This window comes from Anser brachyrhynchus (assembly GCF_964034855.1).
Source record: "Anser brachyrhynchus genome assembly, chromosome: 1".
Taxonomy (NCBI): Eukaryota; Metazoa; Chordata; class Aves; order Anseriformes; family Anatidae; genus Anser; species Anser brachyrhynchus.
Genome location: NC_137694.1, coordinates 43,230,293 through 43,248,321, shown reverse-complemented (window position 1 = coordinate 43,248,321; position 18,029 = coordinate 43,230,293). Strand labels below are relative to the sequence as shown.

Sequence of the window (18,029 nt, the reverse complement as noted above, 5' to 3'; positions counted from 1 at the left end):
ATACAGCCTGGTATCTCTTAACATGAACTTAAATAAAAAACAAAACAAAACAAAACAAACAAGAAAACAGTACATTGCACATTAAGGCAATAAAGAGCATTAAACAAATTTGAATTACTTGAAGCTTTATTATCCACAACAGAGCAACAGATACCTGACAACCAAACAATAATTAGGGCCTGATGTTGAGTCTTCAGAGACTTGCACCCATGTGTAATCCCACTGAATTGCAGAATGGTTGAGGTTGGAAGGGCCCCCTAGAGGGGGCCATTTGGGCAGGCTGTCCATGACCACGTCCAGGAGGCTTTTGAAGATCTCTCAGAAGGTGCCCACTGCCTCTTGTCCTGGCGCTGGGCACCACTGGAAAGAGCCTGGCTCCATCTTGCTTACACCTTCCCTCCTACTTGCACACACTGATGAGATAACTTCAGTCCGTGGCAATCTGCATCCACAGAGGGGTAAAGACGACAGTGGGACAGAAGGTCAGAAAAGACCACTGGAAGATAAATCTGACCTCAGCATATAAAACTTTATCCAGCTATTCCCATCATAAGCCCAAATAACTTCATCTAAGAAGCCAAAATGCTTTAAAAAGACAAAAACACATCACTTGCAGCCAGCGAGCTTATCGCACTCATCAAATCAAATTACATTTGTTTGACAGGATCTGATAGAAAAACCATGCTCACTAGTGTGTATCAAATTCTTATCCCTTAACTTTTAAAAAGTAACCATCGTATCAACTTTTTCATTATTTTGTTCAGGAAAGCCAAGGAGCTTCAGTGGTCCTTAATTGTGCAGGCAATCCTACTCGTCCTTTCTGACCAGCACCGTGACCTTAAAACCCAAGGTCAGTGCACCACAGGTCTCCTTATCAATCCACTTTAAGACTCCTGACTGTTATCCAGCCACGATGACTTAAAGAGATTTATGCTGGCTGGGTGCTGCTTAACATTCAGCTTAAGAGATAAAAACAATTTTCACTGTGAGAGCTGCCAAGCAGCAATCACAGACACCGATAAGAAAGTGAGTTTCCACACTGCTGGTTCTGTGTCTCACTCTGACAGATTTGAGTGATGAGTATTTTTAATTATATTTTGAGAATGCTTAGTATTTTTAAATTAAAATCAAGCCAGAAAAAAAAACATTAAAAAGGCAAAGAACATCAATGTGCCAAAGATGCCCTCCATCCTGCCTTGCCTTTTTTATCCTGGATTAGTTTCTCTTTGAGAAAAGTTCAAAGCGAATGATGTAAATTTGCTGAAAAAGTGATGACGGGGGTCATGACAAAACTTTAGCAGGCAAATTGCCTTCGAAGAAGTACTGAAAATCTTTCCTTGAAATTTGTACGAAGGATGTCCGTTCTGTCTGAGCAGTCACCACTCACCACGTGGATGTACATACCAGGCTACTAACGCTTTTGCTAAACGTTACCTTATCGTGCCCTCGAAGCTATGACCTACTCAGCCAACTTCTAAGGTTAAAAAACTGAAAGCCACCGTCTCTGTGTTCCCATAGGCAACCTTCCCTCCCCTGATGCCAGACAGCCCTCGGAAGCCCCCTCGGATGGCGGCGGCTCCACCGAGACCAGCCCCGGCCGCCGGCTGCCCCCGGCAAGCGGCGCGGAGCCGGGCGCTGGGAGCCCCGCCGAGCGGGGGCGGGCGGCCCGGGCTGCCACGTCGGGGGTCCGGCCCCGCCGCCATCTCGGGGCCGGGGCCGGGGTCGGGGTCGGGGTCAGGCACCGCCGCCCTCCGCCCTGCCCCGGCGGCCACCGAGGGCCGGGCCCGGAGCCCCGTGGGCGTGCGGTGGCCGGTGGGTGAGGGAAGGGCACAGGCGAGGGCAGGCTCCGCAGCCCTGCTGCGGGCTTGCAGGGGCGGCAGGAGAGGAGACGAACCCCGGAGTTGTTACGCTTTTCCCTCATAAACCACAGGCAGTCCAGGTTCCTGAGCGGTTGGCGCAAGTGTTGCCCGTTTTTTCCACGCCCAGATGTTTTTTCTCCTGGTAAAATTCTTCTCCAGAAAGCAGTTGCAATTTGAAGATTTTCCTGCTTTACGTTTTTTTTCTTTCCCTGAGAAAGTCGTGGTTGCAGATTATCATCGTTACACCAAATTCCATGTCCTTAATCAAACACCAGCTCCTAAACCCTATCCACAAATAATAAATAAATTATTATTAATAATAATAAATGAAGGCCACCACTAAGCTTTGTCCCCTTGAATACTGCACTCAAGACCCCACAACTGTTCATTAAGCTATTACATACATACGTCTGTACATTAACTGTCAGCCTGAGGTAGCAGAATGTAATGACATGAATGGAGAGGAATTTACTATAATCAAATGTCATCAGAGAGAGAAACTGAAGACAGAAAAAGGAGAGACGGAGAAACTGAAATTATGTTTGGCTTAATGACTTGCATGATACATAGCCACAATACTCCTCAAGTATTTATTTTGATATACACTCTTACTTTGAGAAAAACTGCCTATGAAAAAATAAGGCATATTATTAGTACCATGAAAAAAAGTCTCTTCCATATTCCAGAAGACCTCCATCATTTGTAGTGGGTCTTTTGTTTTGCACATCTTGGCATATATTTAGAAACCCTTCCTAAGTTTCAATGGTAATGTTTCAGACTATTGTAATGCACAAATCAGCTAAGACATACACCAGCTTCAAAGACATGTCTTGTCCCTTATGAAATTATTTCAGTGCTATAATAGGTCTATCCATTATAAGTCTCTCAGGAAATTCTTCCTGCAATCACATTATAAAAGGTGTCATATGGTTAAGAGGAACTCTGTAATTCAAAGAAGATACGTTTTGTACTCATAGTTGATTTAGGCATCTGTTACCTGAGTACTGCGGAATTAGTACAATGAGAACATAACGGTGTATCACATTATTGGCAAAGGAATACGGGGATGAGAAGAATTAGTCTGTGTACTCGCTACAATAGGTTTAATACATTAAATCAATTTCTTATCCTGCCTCAAAAAAAACAAAAAAAAAAGTAAAAGAAAAAAGGCATGAACGATTTGACCTATAGAATTCACATTCGTCAGAACTTTTAGAACTCCGAAATCATTAACAGTCTTTCAGCAAAAAGATTGGTTGCTGCTTCTGTTTCTGAGGCAAATAAAATAATGTTCTCTCTGACAGTTTCCCATGGCTTGCAGGAGCTTTTGGCACTGCCCAGAGCTGTGTGAACTACCTGCCCCACACTGCACCGCAGTTCAGCTTGCTCTCCTCCCCATCAGGGCTGTAGCACTGATGTAGCACGTTGGCATCACAGACTCATTTATAGTAAGTTCATCCTCCCCAGAAGCCTGAAACACCTAAAGGACTAAGCGGACAAGTTATGAAAATTTCCCTACAGCATCCCAACAAAGCTGGAAGATCAAAAATACATTTGTGGGGAAGGAAGGAAGGAAGGAAGGAAGGAAGGAAGGAAGGGAGGGAGGGAGGGAGGGAGGGAGGGAGGGAGGGAGGGAGGGAGGGAGGGAGGAAAAGAAAGGGAGGAAGAAAAAAAGTACAAACAGAGGAGCTTATGGAGGTTGCAAACACTGTGACCCCCTGAAATGAGACGCTGCTGCTGAGTGCCTGGTAGTATGGCACGTGCTGTACAAATGTGCCTGTAGAACACTGCTTTGTGGATAAAACATAGTTGCTCGTAGCATTCTGAAAATATTCCCAGAGTTTTATCTTGTATTTCCTACTTTTAAGATGACTAGCCTCATTGTGACTGAAAATTCTGACTGAAAGCAGTTATAGAAACATGGAAATATGTTTTTTCCCCCTTTGGGGACACCTGTTCAGACCTAACGAACAGGCCTTAGACCTGTGGCTGTCCATAAGCCCACCACATGGCTGAGTGCTGTGCAATGACCTCCCTACCTGTGGCGCACTGCCAGTGGACTTACAATTGCCTCTGCACAATTTGTGAAGCCCATTCTCCCCAAATCAGATTGTTAGAGCTGTACATTATATCCACTCCCGAGGAATAACCTTTCTTATTAATTACCTTACAAACAACATTCTTCAGATCATTGACACTTTGATGCTCATATGGTTTGCAAGAAACCTGTAACAATTGAATGTAGCCAACCTCTGAGTGGTGATAGAAAACTGTCTGTAAGCCAGAACAGTATCTCCCTTTTTTCTACTGCAAATAAAACTACCAAGGACAAAGGCTGTCTGAAATATTTAATTATGTGTGTTCTGTAATATGTTAGTTGTAGGCGCTAACACTGAAAGAAGTATCCCTAGACTTAAACACCTCATGGGTAGTGTCTGGTGATGCGTAATATTTCTTACGGTGTTGAAAAGCAATGCTAACCATGTTTCCACTCTGCCCATTTTATATGTTTAATATCAAGGTATAAGCACTTGGCAAAGGAATTAGTATTGCAACAGTAAGCGCTCTGTTATTCATTTTTATTATATGGCCTACTAGAAATAATACACCAGAGATGTAGACGAGACAAATGAATTTAATCTGAACATGAAGTGCATTAAATTCCTATTTTAGGTAACATACTAATATCTGTTTCCTAAAGGAGTGTTTCCAATGAGTATCTGTGGAATATACTTCATTAATTAAACTACTTGCAGCCCATACTGATATTTGAAGGGCAAAGAAGGGATTGCAAACTCTCCCAATTGTATGCTAGTAATTTAAGATTCACTTACAAATGCCATTATAGCAGATTTCTGAGCTGTTGAATTTTCCCTCCAAGGATTTTTTTCTTTTTTTTTTTGCAAAAGTTGATGCTTCTGAAACTCACATTCAACACAGAATTTTGAAATGATATCTAGTGGTGTGTGTAGCAATTACCCTTGTAGCTGCAGATTTCATTGTGAAACACATGCTTGTTTCTAGGCATAGATGTAACTAACAAACTATGAATCTTGGCCTAGGTAATTCTGCCATTATAACATAATTTATCTGAAGCCTTTCTTTTGCTTGAAAAATAACATTCTCCACAACTGTATCTTTTCAAACAAAGCGTGCAAGCTTGAAGATTATATATATGCTGAAAAAAAGATTAGCAGAAAAAGTATTATAAATATCATTTCTTGTATCTGAAATGTTCTGACTGTCCTAATCAGAGCGGTCAGACCTTGCTAATTCAAATTGCAGTTCAAGAGTCCTTTCAGAAGCACAGAGAAGAACTGTAAAAGAACTAAAAGAATTAGGATGTAAGTTCAACCACTTTGCTAAGGTTTTATACCACCTTTTGTCCAACTCTCAGGCAGCATCTCTCCCAAAGAACTGACACTCTAATGTGAACAAGACTATGAATAATTTCAAAGTCCTACATGCCGTAAATATCTAACAAATAGAGGCAGTCAATTTTCTACAATATGCAGTAGTCCACAGAATTAACTTTAAGTCAAAATAAACTTTTTCATTTTCCTGTAAGGTGATGGAAGTAGGCACCTTCTTATGTACATAAATGCATACAATTATTCTTCCAGTTTTCTAGCCATCTTAGAATCTAAAACATATCACAGCTTTACTTGAAATGAACCAAAAATCTTGCACAGAATGATTGCACAGAAAATAATTAAGATATGGCTTGAAAAAATACATATTTGGACAGAACTCTTCAAGTAGATATTTTGGCTATTTTTAGTGAATATAAAAGAGGCTACTGTTCTACAATATTGTTCTACAATAATAAGATCTGGCCATAGAGGAGGAAAAAAAACCACACCAGCCCATAGAAATACCTGTACTCACCACTCTGCTTGATTGCTGTCTTCTAGCCTAAAGCTGCCTTTGTGTCATAGGTCTTAGGTATGCTTAGTTTTGGCAGCACTCAGATCAGTGCTCAAATCAACATCTGCACCAATGTGTCCATGGTGGGTCACCTGTCTGCCCACCGAATTCACAACCTTCTGTTTATTTCTGTCTTCCAGAAATGATTGTATGCAGTGCGCTGGGAGACAGAGGATGAGAACTTATAAAAATGCTAAAACATTTGTCTCCTCAGGGAGAAGCCACTTTTCACATACTTGTGAAAGCCTGTGACTCAATCCAGGTGAGAATGAGGCATAACATGACTTAGAGATCCTATGGGATGAAAATGCAATTTTAGTATCAATTATTACTGATGTTATCATTTGATTCCTCCCCGAGGAGGTCTTACGGTTCAGGACGACCTGTATTTCATCCATAGTTTTCCAGATTTAAGAGCAGTTTCAGACAGCTTCTTGGTCATGTGCTTAGCTTTATTCATTTGAGTAGTTGTACTCACATGAGACCCTGCTAAATCTGAGTCAAATGTTCAGACAGCTTTGATAAAATTCTTCTGGGCAATAAACTTTCATACTTTTAAGTTCTAAGAAGACTTTGAAAATGAGAGAAACAAAACCAGAGAGATTATGGGGATCTTCTTAAAACAGCAGCAACAACAACAAAACAACCTAACAGCAAAAAAACCAAAAAAACAGAATCTGTGGTAAACTTTATGGGGGACAGGTAGCATTTTAGCTACTGCTTTGAGTTTCTGCTGATGAGGATTTAACTTACAAACTAGATGATGTAATTTTATAAAGATTGGCATTGAGCTTTGATTCTGATGTAATCCACATCCCCGAGCTCCCCAGGTTCCTGAAATAACAGGTTATTGATCATCTCTACATGAGTAAAATTTGCTGTTTTTTCCAAACCTATTCCTGTTTCTTTTATATGCCTCTACCACTGTTTTCCAGATCACTGCATTAGAACAACCACAGGCACAAGCACTATTGTTAAAAAATAGTCAGCATTCAGTATATATGTTCTTTGAAGAGGACATAAGGACTGGCATTCTTATAGACATCATTTTTGAACTTGGTAGCAGAAATAACCATGGATTTTGCAACCATATTTTTACTCAGAATATTTTCATTTTCACAGAACTAAGAAAGGTTCCACTAGCACTCAATCTAAGTGTTAATATCACTATTGGCATGCAAATAAAGTCATTTTTAAACTATCTATAATATTGATCTCTGTTATCAGCACATTCATTATACTTTCTCAAACTGAGAATACAGATCAAGAAGCATATGGCAGTTAGCTGCTACTGGAGAAACTCTATACTTAAAGTTGCAAGTCCTCTAAATTGTATTTTCAACCTTCCTTGCCTAAGATTAAACAGGAAAGCTGATTTTTTTTTTTTTTCCCCAGAATATCCAGATTTATCTGGGCCTAAGGCACAGGGATTCTGTATCCTCTCTTGATGGGTTTTATGGGGACAGAGGTGGGAATGAGTTTTATGTAGCTAAAGATGGGAAGAAAAAGGAAAAAAAAAGAAAACACAAAACCATGTGCTTGATATTTTGAAAACAATACCTCAAATATCATCATGAACTGCATTGTGCACTCGCTGTGCTCTTTCTCCCAAGAGCTCTGAGCACACGAGGAATGCAGAGCTGTGCTATTGGTATTGGCTGGGCTAAGGACTCCTGTGAGGCAGACATAGGAGCAAGGAGCTGGCACAGCCTTAGTGTTTATCTAGGCTCCTGTCACATCCCTCTGCAAGAAATTATCAGTCATATTGCAAGACTAGCAAACTTGCATATGAACCTGATCCATGGCAAATTATGGCTCAGCAGCATCTTAACGTGTACTGAAAGGCCTATTTTTACATAACTGACATTTGCTTAAGTCTGTTCCATTTCTAGTTATATTCCAAAGTTTCGTTCTTGCAATCCCTTTCTTAACAGTTGTGATGTATTTCGTGATCCTTATTCCACTACATAACTATATTCACTGCATGACAAGGAAAGCTAATGTTCAAACATTGTGACAATGTGCTGTTTAAGTTCAACTGCAGAATTATCTTGCAAGCAAAACAGAAATGAACACCTAAGTTGACTCAGTGCAAAGTCAATAATGTACTTCATAACAACTGTCATTTATTAATGTGTGCTTTATTTTTAAGAATGCGAGTTCATCTGTAGCTCTATGACAAACAATTCTGTGGATGTCTTGAATGATCCCAGTCTTGAGCAGCTCAGACTGGCAGAGAATGGATGAAATTTCACAGCAGCTTTGGTAAGAAATAGTAGCTTGTCACTCAGATTGCCCCAAATAACATCATGAATGAACTCCAGAAATAGCTTTTTCTATAGCTCATACTGCAAATTAGCATGTCACAGGATTCTGTGAGTATCTAAATATGAAAAATAGGTATGGATTCAGGCCCAAGAATCATTATGAGAAGCAGAAAAACTCTTACTGGTAAGCAAGTAGCAAAACCATATGTCCAAATATATTCCATTATGCATTCAGGTCCACCTCACTCTCCTATGGTGCTGCCAGACATTTATGTTTTCACCCATTGAAATATAATTCTAGAAAAGCTCAGTACATTTTAGAATGCAGAGTAAAAATTTAGACTCACTAAAGCTAGAGGCCAAAAGTCATTGATTATAATAGAGATGAGGCTGCATGCCCACCTTCAAGATACACTTTTTTATTAATTTCAGCTCCCATAGCCCTTTATACTAGTCTATAATGAATAAAGCAGTTTCATGAATGCTTATACCTACTTTCTACAATTTATGGAGGAGCACAAGGCAAAAGGCAATGAAGAAGGACATCAGATAATCAACTTAAGTAAGCTCTCTGGATCTGAAAAAAAAGGCAGAAAAAAAATATTCTCTGTCAAATAAATATCAAACAAGTGGAAATCAATGAGGCAGACACCCCAAATTAAAACCTGGTTATTTGCCTTGTCCTTGATGTCCTATTGTTTTTTTTTCTTCAAGCACCCTGAAATTTACTCAAAGTATCTATACAGTTCTGCTTTTTCAGGGTCAAAGGAAAGAATTTCAACATGCACTCTGCATGTTCAAATATTTGCTTACTCTTATTAAGAGAAAGTGGTGAATGACTTCTAGGTATGTGTTTTAAATTGTGCACAATAGTGGATCTTCAGTATTTAATTTTCAGTAAAAACTTTGGGAGGTTTATACTCTTATTTCTGTTCGCTGGAATAGCTGGTTTATTTATAAGCCTTAAGGGCCTTCAGCCGGTTCTTGCTCAATTATCCCATGTATGTACTTGGAATTATATATACAATTTATATTATAACTGTGTAATTTAATAACAGAGAGTAAGTTTCCCATTCATTTTGAAGGTCTAAATCTTTTCTTCTTAAGAAGGACTTCTCTTAAGCCCTATATTTGTTACCTCAGCCTTTGTGAAGACCAAATTCATGAATATTTATGTGAAATATTCGGATATGCATTACAGAGAGCAGCTTCAGCATCTAATGTGAGGTGAGGAATTTGTTAGAATTTTAGAGCCAAGTCTTATAGGCTACATCAAAACAAATTGCTTTATCAGCTGTTAAACCCAAACAGCACATTTAAATCATGGTGCCTGTGTATAATGGTCTCTAGAAACCAGAGTCCAAAGATTGACTTCTTGGACTGGGGGAATATTAGGCAAACAAAACCAATGTCCATTCTTTATAGTTGTGCCAGGTGAAAATGAAAATAAATATTTGAGTGAAAGCTTTCTTCTTTCTTTTGATATGCATTTGTTTTTCATCTCACATTAAAATTCTACATGGTCTCACTAACAGCAGAAAAACATTTTCAGATGCAGTTAATACTTTTTTTGATATTTTAAAATGTCTCTTTTCTTTTAAAGAGCCACTCTGAAGTATAGCTATCCCAATAGAGAAAACTATGATTTAATTAAAAAAAAAAAAAGGCATACAAACACACACACACAAAAAAGCACCCTGCTTTGTAACAACTGGGGAAGCCAGATAGCATCTTCTAGAAAATTCATTTCCCCCAGAGTCAACTGATTTTCTGAACAGATAACATAGTTAATGAAAAATGAAATCACGGGATTCTGTTTTCCCAATAACGGCAATTAGTCACTTTTTACACCATTTGTGGTCTGCTACCAAATGTCATCTTTCCATTTTTTTTAAGTGTAGGTAAATCTGGAAAACAAGAAATAAAAACCTGTCTCCTCATTCTGGCACTAAGTGACAGAAGTGACAGTAGGTAAAACATCATGAATAAAATAAATAGAAAAGTTTGCTAATTTCTGCTTGCTAACTGACCATAATCAAATATCAAAAGTTTCAGTACTAATACCTATACAAACAGCCAAGACACCGTGAGCTACACAATCCCTGAACAACCTGAACTACCTTTTGAATTGTAAGGATAAACTTGTTATAGAGAAGATGAAATTATTATGGATATTTGCTGAGTCTAATTTGATCATTCCATCATTTCCATTTGAAAACTAGAAAAAACGATGAACACCAAATCATCTTGCCTCCCAGAACTAACAACATGCATATATAAGTTATCTTTTATAGGACAAGTAGAGGGTGGTTTTCTGGACAATCACTACCTACTTGGTTATGGGTTTTACCAGTATTAAAAGTCCTCAGATCCAAGAATCCCAAGGTATGGGAAATCATTCCAATTGTACACATTTCTTTACATTTTAGTTATCAGTCTGACTGAACAAAAGGACAGTAAAATATATGAATGAATTTAAAAAATGAAATCCTTAAAAACAAACAAACAAACAAACAAACAAATACTTCTTCATAAACTTTGCTTAATGATTTGTGGTGGTGACAGTCATACTCACAGCAGCTCCAAACACAAGAACAAACTCACAGTCTCAGTGTCAAACAACAGATTTATTTCCAGTTGTCAGATCAAGGGTTTGATAGGGTAAGGATTGATCACCTCTGATTTATGTCACAATACCTGTAAAGCCAGTTCAAGCAACAGGCTGGCCTACGCTAAATAGCTGAGAAATGGTCAATATCCTCAGCCCTACTCCCCAGTATAAAGGCTCATGATAATTCTATTGTAATTTCAATGATGATAATTTGGAAAAAAAAATCCTTCCTCTTTATATGCTGAATATTTTGCATGCATTTTCAAGGCTTTTAGAATTTTTGCAAGGCTACCTCCAGATCTATGAACATTTTGCAAAAGCAAATTCTAATGAGGAAAAAAAGGCTTTGTAATATGTAGCATAAAAAGAAGTTGAAAAATCGCAAGGAATAGCTTTCTTAATACCTTGTTTTCGTGTTAGCCAAAGGAAAAATTACTCCACTGTTACATGTCTTCACAGATATCAGCCATCAGATTATGGTTTCTTTCAGGGTACTTCTATATCATAAGGGTTAGCTAGTGCCATGCAACAATGAAAGAATAAAAAGCAGACTCCAGTAAAACTTCAATCTAACAAGCTATCCAAACATGAAATTTTGTTCTGTCACAAACTTACCATTAAAGCAAAGAGATGCCAGTTCCACTTCCCATAATCCTTACACATCTGAAGCTACAAACAGAAAGCTCCATACGATAGACTTGTTCATGATCAAATTTCACCCCTTCAGTTATACAGAACCTGTCTTAATTTTTTTTTTTTTTAATGTATTGCAAATGGTCACCATTGCAGTGCAGAGAAAAATGCAAAAGCTTGAATATGCCTCTGAACACTTTCCATATATTCAAAATTAATTGCCTATTTGACACACCAAAATATTGTCAGCTGAATTTTAAATGTCAAGGTTATCTTAAATAGTAACATTCCATTCTGAATGCCTCCCATTTGAGGACTATAACCAACCTATAAACAATAATGAATTTATTTTCTCAGTAGCCCTATGAGTTAGGAAATATGCATTAGAACCACATTTACACTAGGGTAAAGTAAAATATGAAGTACTGTGGAGTTATATGAATATAGCTTCACTGGACATCATTTTTTTTTCCCAATTTACAGCCATCACAAACTAAATCAAATCAGGCACTTCTTAGCTGAAATCAAACAGGAAGGATTATGTCTAAGAAAGCATTTATGTATGTATCCAAATAAATATTTAAGCGGAATCTCTGCATCTCAGCTCAAGAAATCAATCAAAGAAAACCCTGAAGGTCCATAAACTGTGCTGTCACATTGCCCAGTATGGTTACTGATGACACCATATAGGAGACCTACACCCTTCTCAAAGGCTCTGGGTAACCTGTCCAGTTACTTGAAATAACTTTTGCACATGTTGATTTTGAAGACAGGATTTGAGGGTCAAAAAACAATGTCAGCATCAGCCTACAACCTTGACCTGGGTGTCTAAATTTCAGGAACAGGGAGGGAAAGGGAATTCAGGCATACTTTGCTACTCATTATTTCCTTTTGGCTTTCTGTTGGAACCTACTTTGTTTTGGTGGTTGTCTGAAGAAAGGAAAGACATTAGGACAAAGGTAATTAAATACTTTCTATTAAAGAAGCCAGATTTTCTGTAAATCAAAAATAAATCAGTCCCTTGGCACTCTGAAGCAGCTCCAGCCCATACCTTCTCTCTCCTAGGAGAGCACCCTGGTTGCTAATGCTGACCTGTGCACTGCAGAGGGGAGACAGGACAGGAGGAAAAAGAACCCTGCATTTGCTCTCCAAGGGTTGGACAACAAATACGATCTTTGTATAAAAGCCACTACAGGCAGGAGGGACAAAGCCATTCCCCACCGTCTCCGTTGCCCACAAAAGGCACACTCATGCTTGTGAGACACAGTGCTGGAGATGCATTGGTTTACTTCACAACACTTCCCGTGTTTCCCCAGCTTTGAAGTGGAAGAAGTTAAGACTGCAGGTTTGGAATTAATTACCTCATCTGCCTAGATTCAGACATCTGATTCAGACATCTCAACCTTTTTTATTGTTATTTTTTAAACCTGTATAGCCCATATGTAGTTGCACTTAAGTCAGTTCAACTTAAGGACTTCTGAATAGAGGGGTAACTGTTGAGATGGTCTGTTGAACTGGAGCTCTTAGCAGACCTGTAAGAAGGCACACAGCACTATCAGGTAAGAATGTGTCCTCATTTATAAACAGTACAGCATTTGTACACCTACTTTGCATGGGTCTCTTGTGGTTAAATAAAGCACAAAGCAATAACAAATCAATCCTTTTTTTTTTTTTTTTTCGGTTCTGAGAGTGTGATATAGAGATGATTAATGTTCACCCACTGATCAGGATGTTCTTTATTTCACTCAATTCTAAGACTTATGTTCTAATAAATCCCTTACAACAAAAACACATACTGCGTATGTGATAGCTGTATATGTTTGAGAGAGAATGTTCGTGCTTTGTCGTTGCTTTTTAATCATCTTTATATTTGCTACTTCTTATCATGGACACTTGTGTATTTATAACAATATTCTGTTTACCCCTTAGATTATTCATGCCTGAGTGGCTAGCCTGCTGCAGAAAAAGGTTTAATGAGTTTCAAGGGGATAGCACTGTAAAAACAGGAAAAATATAAAACAAGTGTCTGAATACTAATGTAAGCCACTTGCTAAAACCTATTTTCCAAGCATATGATAATGGATAGTCCTGCCATGACATGCCTCATTTTTGAGTGAAATACATTTATTCCTAATTCTACACAATCTCCTTACCTACTATCTCTAAACGAACCATGTTGTAGCTAAACATTTCAATAAAACAAACCCCAAAACTGAAATGGTTGCCCCTACCCTGCATCTTATATGTGTAACAGGTCCATGTATTGGCAGGTTTTTGACTTTCAGAAAATTCAGCTGTTTTGTCATGGTAACTCCTATGGACAACTGACATAATGAAACCCAATATTGCCATATTCTTTTTTGAATTGGATGCATAATATCATAATTTGAATTGAATGAATCTCCTTCAATTGTTTTTATTCAGGAAAACACAGGTTTCTCTTGACTACTTATTTCTTCTGGTAAAATTTGTTGATCATTTCTCCCAGTGCAAAATTTGTAATTCTTTTCTAATTTCTTCACAGCATTTCATCTAACTGTGTTTGCACAGAACTCAATAATTTTTTTTTGACTAAAAAATGCAAAATGAAAATGTCCAGTCTGCCACAAAATTAAAATCTACATCTTCATACCAGTTGTTCAGACTTAAATATGAAGTCCTTCTCTCACTAACCTAAACAGATTTTGAGACAATGTCTTAGAGTTTTATCTATTTCTACTCTCCTCTAGGATTCCTGAAGTCCTCTCTGATCTGGGTAGTGCCATAAAATATCCTACAATTGGCTTCTAACATAGGTTAAATATTTTATCAAAGCAAATTCCTCTGATCCTGCATTACTGAAGGCTCAAAAAAAAAAAAAAATCACTTCCTCCACTGTTAATCTGGCCTCTCATCCTGCCGCCTTTGAAATTTAAAGTTTATCTCTACTGACAACTAGGCAAAAAGTTTCATTGTTCCTGCTGTATCTTCAGCTTTTCTTAAATTTATTACAGCTTCTCCTGTTTCCTTCTGACACATAAGTTTGAAAATGAATGGAATGAAATCAACTATACAATATTCTGTCATCTACTCCTTTCAAAGTCTACCTCTTCGTATTGCTGAAGGGTCTTTCTCACATTCTCTTCAGTAAACCAGTGTAAAACTGAAGCTATTCTGCCCCTTGTCCTGGGTTACTGAATACCTCTTTCGCCTTTGCACAGTGAAGGCAGGTACTGTGCATCTGAATAAACAATGTTATGAAGGACAAATGGAAGCTTTGGATATTACTCAAGCCAGATGTAAGATCTAGTGTGCAACTTTCACTACCTCCTTTCAGATCAATAGCAAGGGTTTGCATATTTATGCATTTAGAGGCAGGAGAGAAAGGCCTTTATTCCATATCATCCACATACTGATCCAACAAAAATAGCTAACATAAGTGAACAGAAAGAAGAACAATTGAAACAATGACATACGTGTCATATAACGTCACCTCCTGTTTTATGTAGATCTGGAACAGCTCATGTGTCTATGTAGACAAAAGGATAGCAGAGGCACCACAGCCTTAGAAAAGCACAACATGGAGAATCCTCTGCACCACCCCCAGTTCCTGGAGACCTTGTCAGGTTTTTGTAATTTACAGGCTGAAGGAGTGCCTACATTGCATGCAGAGCATGCAGGAAGGTTTTTAGCCGCAGGGCTCCTTACCATTGTTGGAAGTGGTTATGAAAAGACCTGTGTGCAATGCACTTCTGAAAAGGGCTTTTCATTACCAGGCCTATGTCTAATAACTATCATGGCTTCCTACACTGGGGTAAGCCTTTGGAGAGCTCCAGACAAGACACAGCAGTGTCAGTAGTATAACAAACAGACAATTGATAGGACTCGGGGGACCAATGTTTACCACAGAGCTGCTTGCAAGTCATTTAAACTCCATGCTTTTGCTTCTTCCTCTATAAAATGCTGTCTTGACAGTAATTTCTCTTGAAAGATTTTTTTTTTGTGGTTTTGTTTGTTTGTTTGTTTTTCAGAGCAATTGGTAAAATCTGAGTTATTAACCATTAGCTCTATACAGCTGCATGGCAATCATTGTGCCCTCCATCTACAGGTTTCAAGCCATGATCCCGAGTTTCTTATCTTTCCTGGTTCCCCTAGCTAAAAGTTGACAGGGGCCACTGCCTTTAAGACTATGAATAAGATAATGCTACAAGCTGAGATACCTCTCTGTCTGCTTGGCTTTCTGTCTTCCTGCTGTTTTTACATTAATGGCACTTTCTGATATACCATTTTCCCCTTCTTTCCATCCTATTCATAGCAATGTAGCCAGACTCGGGGATAACTGTAATGACAAAAGGACTTCTCAGCTATCATATTAACTGGCTTTTGCTTCTGCAAGAATTTAGTGCAATTGACAAATAACTGAAGCCAAGAAAATTCAATCACAAACTAGATGGCAGATCCATCACTTTCCCTAGAACCAGCTGCATTAACTAACATGAAGTGAAAAAGCATCAGAATACATCGAGTGTGACAGGAACCCAGCCTTCTGCTTACACAGCTGAGTATCCTCTACAGGAAGCTTGACTCCAAAATTATGTTCTATTTCTTGTCTGGGAGTCAGGAAGTTTTAACAGATATTACATGGATATTGGTAAGTGATGTGAAAAAATATAAACACAATCTGCAATTACAAGTGTTTTAATTTTAGGAGCAAAAAGTTATAAGATGTGTGCAGGGCAATGCATACAAGTATTCCAACATGTAACACGCTATTACAATAGTTATTAGGACAACCTGTCTCAGGCAATAGAGGCTTTACTTAAATTAGCAAGTCATGGGGCATAACAGAAGTGGATATATAGAAGGAAAAATTCAGCACTGAGAACATTAATGGCTAAAATATACAGAACTCTTACTTTGATTGCCTTTACACTGATCTAAATTGCTGTTAACAATTGAAATGTATTAAGTACACCTGGGACTGTGTCTTCTACTCCAGCACCACCTGAGGTGGAATTCCACTTTCCTGTTCAAGGTCTGCTCTGTCCTGTGCACTTCCAGCAACTGTTTGTCACGGAACAGGCCGTGCTGAATTTCTTTATGAACATGTTGCAGGTGTTCTGAACTTCAGCTTGTGGCTTTGCAACAAATGTTAAAATAAGATCTTGAAAGGTTGTGTGGTACCAGCCTTCTTCTCTCTAACAGAACAGAAATACTGTCCAAGGCCAAGCACAACTGCTAAATACACTATTGGCCTACGTGTGCTCAGTCACTGCTCAAGTGCGCAACATCAAAAGGCACACTGCCAAAATAATTTAAGGATTTGAATGTACCGAATTGTTTTCTGATTGCTTAAGAAATACTCTTCTGGTTGTACAAAAAAAAGGTTAAAAAAAGCTATTAATTTTAGAGTGTGTTTTCTGTTCATGTGTTTAACATGAACTATCATGTTAGTAAATAAAAGTCTATTTCAGTGCAATTCTTTAAAAGGAGACTGATAACAAAAGGCAGTTTGTTTCTGCAGTTTATTTTATCACCCACTTTCCTCACGTTTGCTAATACTGAGCTGGTTTTATATAAACCAGGAGCCGTATGCAGTAACAGAGCATTTATTTGATAGCTGCCCTAGTTTTGATACATTCTCTTTTAAACAGTGCAAGAAACAAGAGATACGTTGATCTCTCCTAGTTCTGATGGAATAACAAAAGAAAGCGACAAAGAAGCAAGAACCAGAACTTTTTCTGACAATGCAGGCAGCTAAAGCTTGAGAAGTCATTAATTAAGAGAATGGATAATTGCATGTATTTATTTGTACTGATACAGAAGAAAAACTTAGTGAATCTTGTGTGGTCACAAATTACAGTACATCTGACTACCCTTCCAAAGAGCAAAAAAAAAGAAGAAATGAAATACTCATTTAGTCACCCTTCAGCAAGTACCATAAAAATCTGTCCAACCACAATGAAAATTAGCACAATCAGAAATAGGCTTTTTCTTTTTCCTGAAACGCATTTTCAAATAAAAAGATGAACTTCAAAAGGCTTTTTGTAGAAATGACTTTTTTTTTGTTGCAATCAATGACTTTAGTATCTAAACTGATGCAATTTGATTCCTATTTGTGAAGGAAATGCTTAACTGCAAAATTGAATGTTATATTAAGATAGCTTTATAGCCAATCATGGCAATTATTTCACTCATATTAAATCATCTGCTGCTGTTTTTTTTTCTCCCTGACATTTTTATAGGCTATATTTGAAGCATTTCTTATTCCTAAAAAAGTCCTGATGAAGTGATGTGACCAGGAGAATTTTTATCTAATCAGGCTTCCTTTGGCTAATATCTGCAAGATTTCACTTAATCCAAATGTAAGTAATGTGAAGCCTGTACATCTACAAAAAGTAATCTTTTTTTTTTTCTCACTTTAGACGTGACATTCAATTATAAGACAAATCCTTGTAGTGAGTAAACACAGGACTTCTGTGGAGCCCAAAGCTGCAAGAAGTACACATTTATGTGCAACATAAGGAATCAGATGTCAATCTTTCCTCTCATATTTCAGGGCTGACTTAATAGTTGGGCACTTTCCAAGGCACTAGCTCACTTCCCCGGCAAGACCTAGGGTGCACTGTGCTAGCAAAGAGAGCTCAGCTTTCTAACACATTAATACTGGTCACAACTGTTTATGCATTCCAGCTAACTCTTTTATGGCCAAGGATATAGGGTACTGCTTCGTGGAGTTCAGCCAGTGGGAAA

At 38.2% G+C, this 18,029-nt stretch overlaps 1 long non-coding RNA gene across 2 annotated transcripts; it reads right to left on the bottom strand.

Moving 5' to 3' along the window:
- Positions 1 to 108: 108 nt before the first annotated feature.
- On the bottom strand, positions 109 to 14,311 carry LOC308200028. 2 transcript variants are annotated; one of them, XR_013955172.1, is made up of 6 exons: positions 12,659 to 14,311; positions 11,280 to 11,333; positions 10,658 to 10,750; positions 8,549 to 8,630; positions 1,435 to 2,144; positions 109 to 442 (listed from the first exon to the last, which is right to left on the bottom strand). It is a non-coding gene; the product is annotated as an uncharacterized lncRNA (long non-coding RNA). The 2 variants fall into 2 exon arrangements; XR_013955173.1 differs by lacking the exon at positions 12,659 to 14,311 and having other exon boundaries at positions 11,280 to 12,637.
- Between the last annotated feature and the right edge of the window lie 3,718 nt (positions 14,312 to 18,029).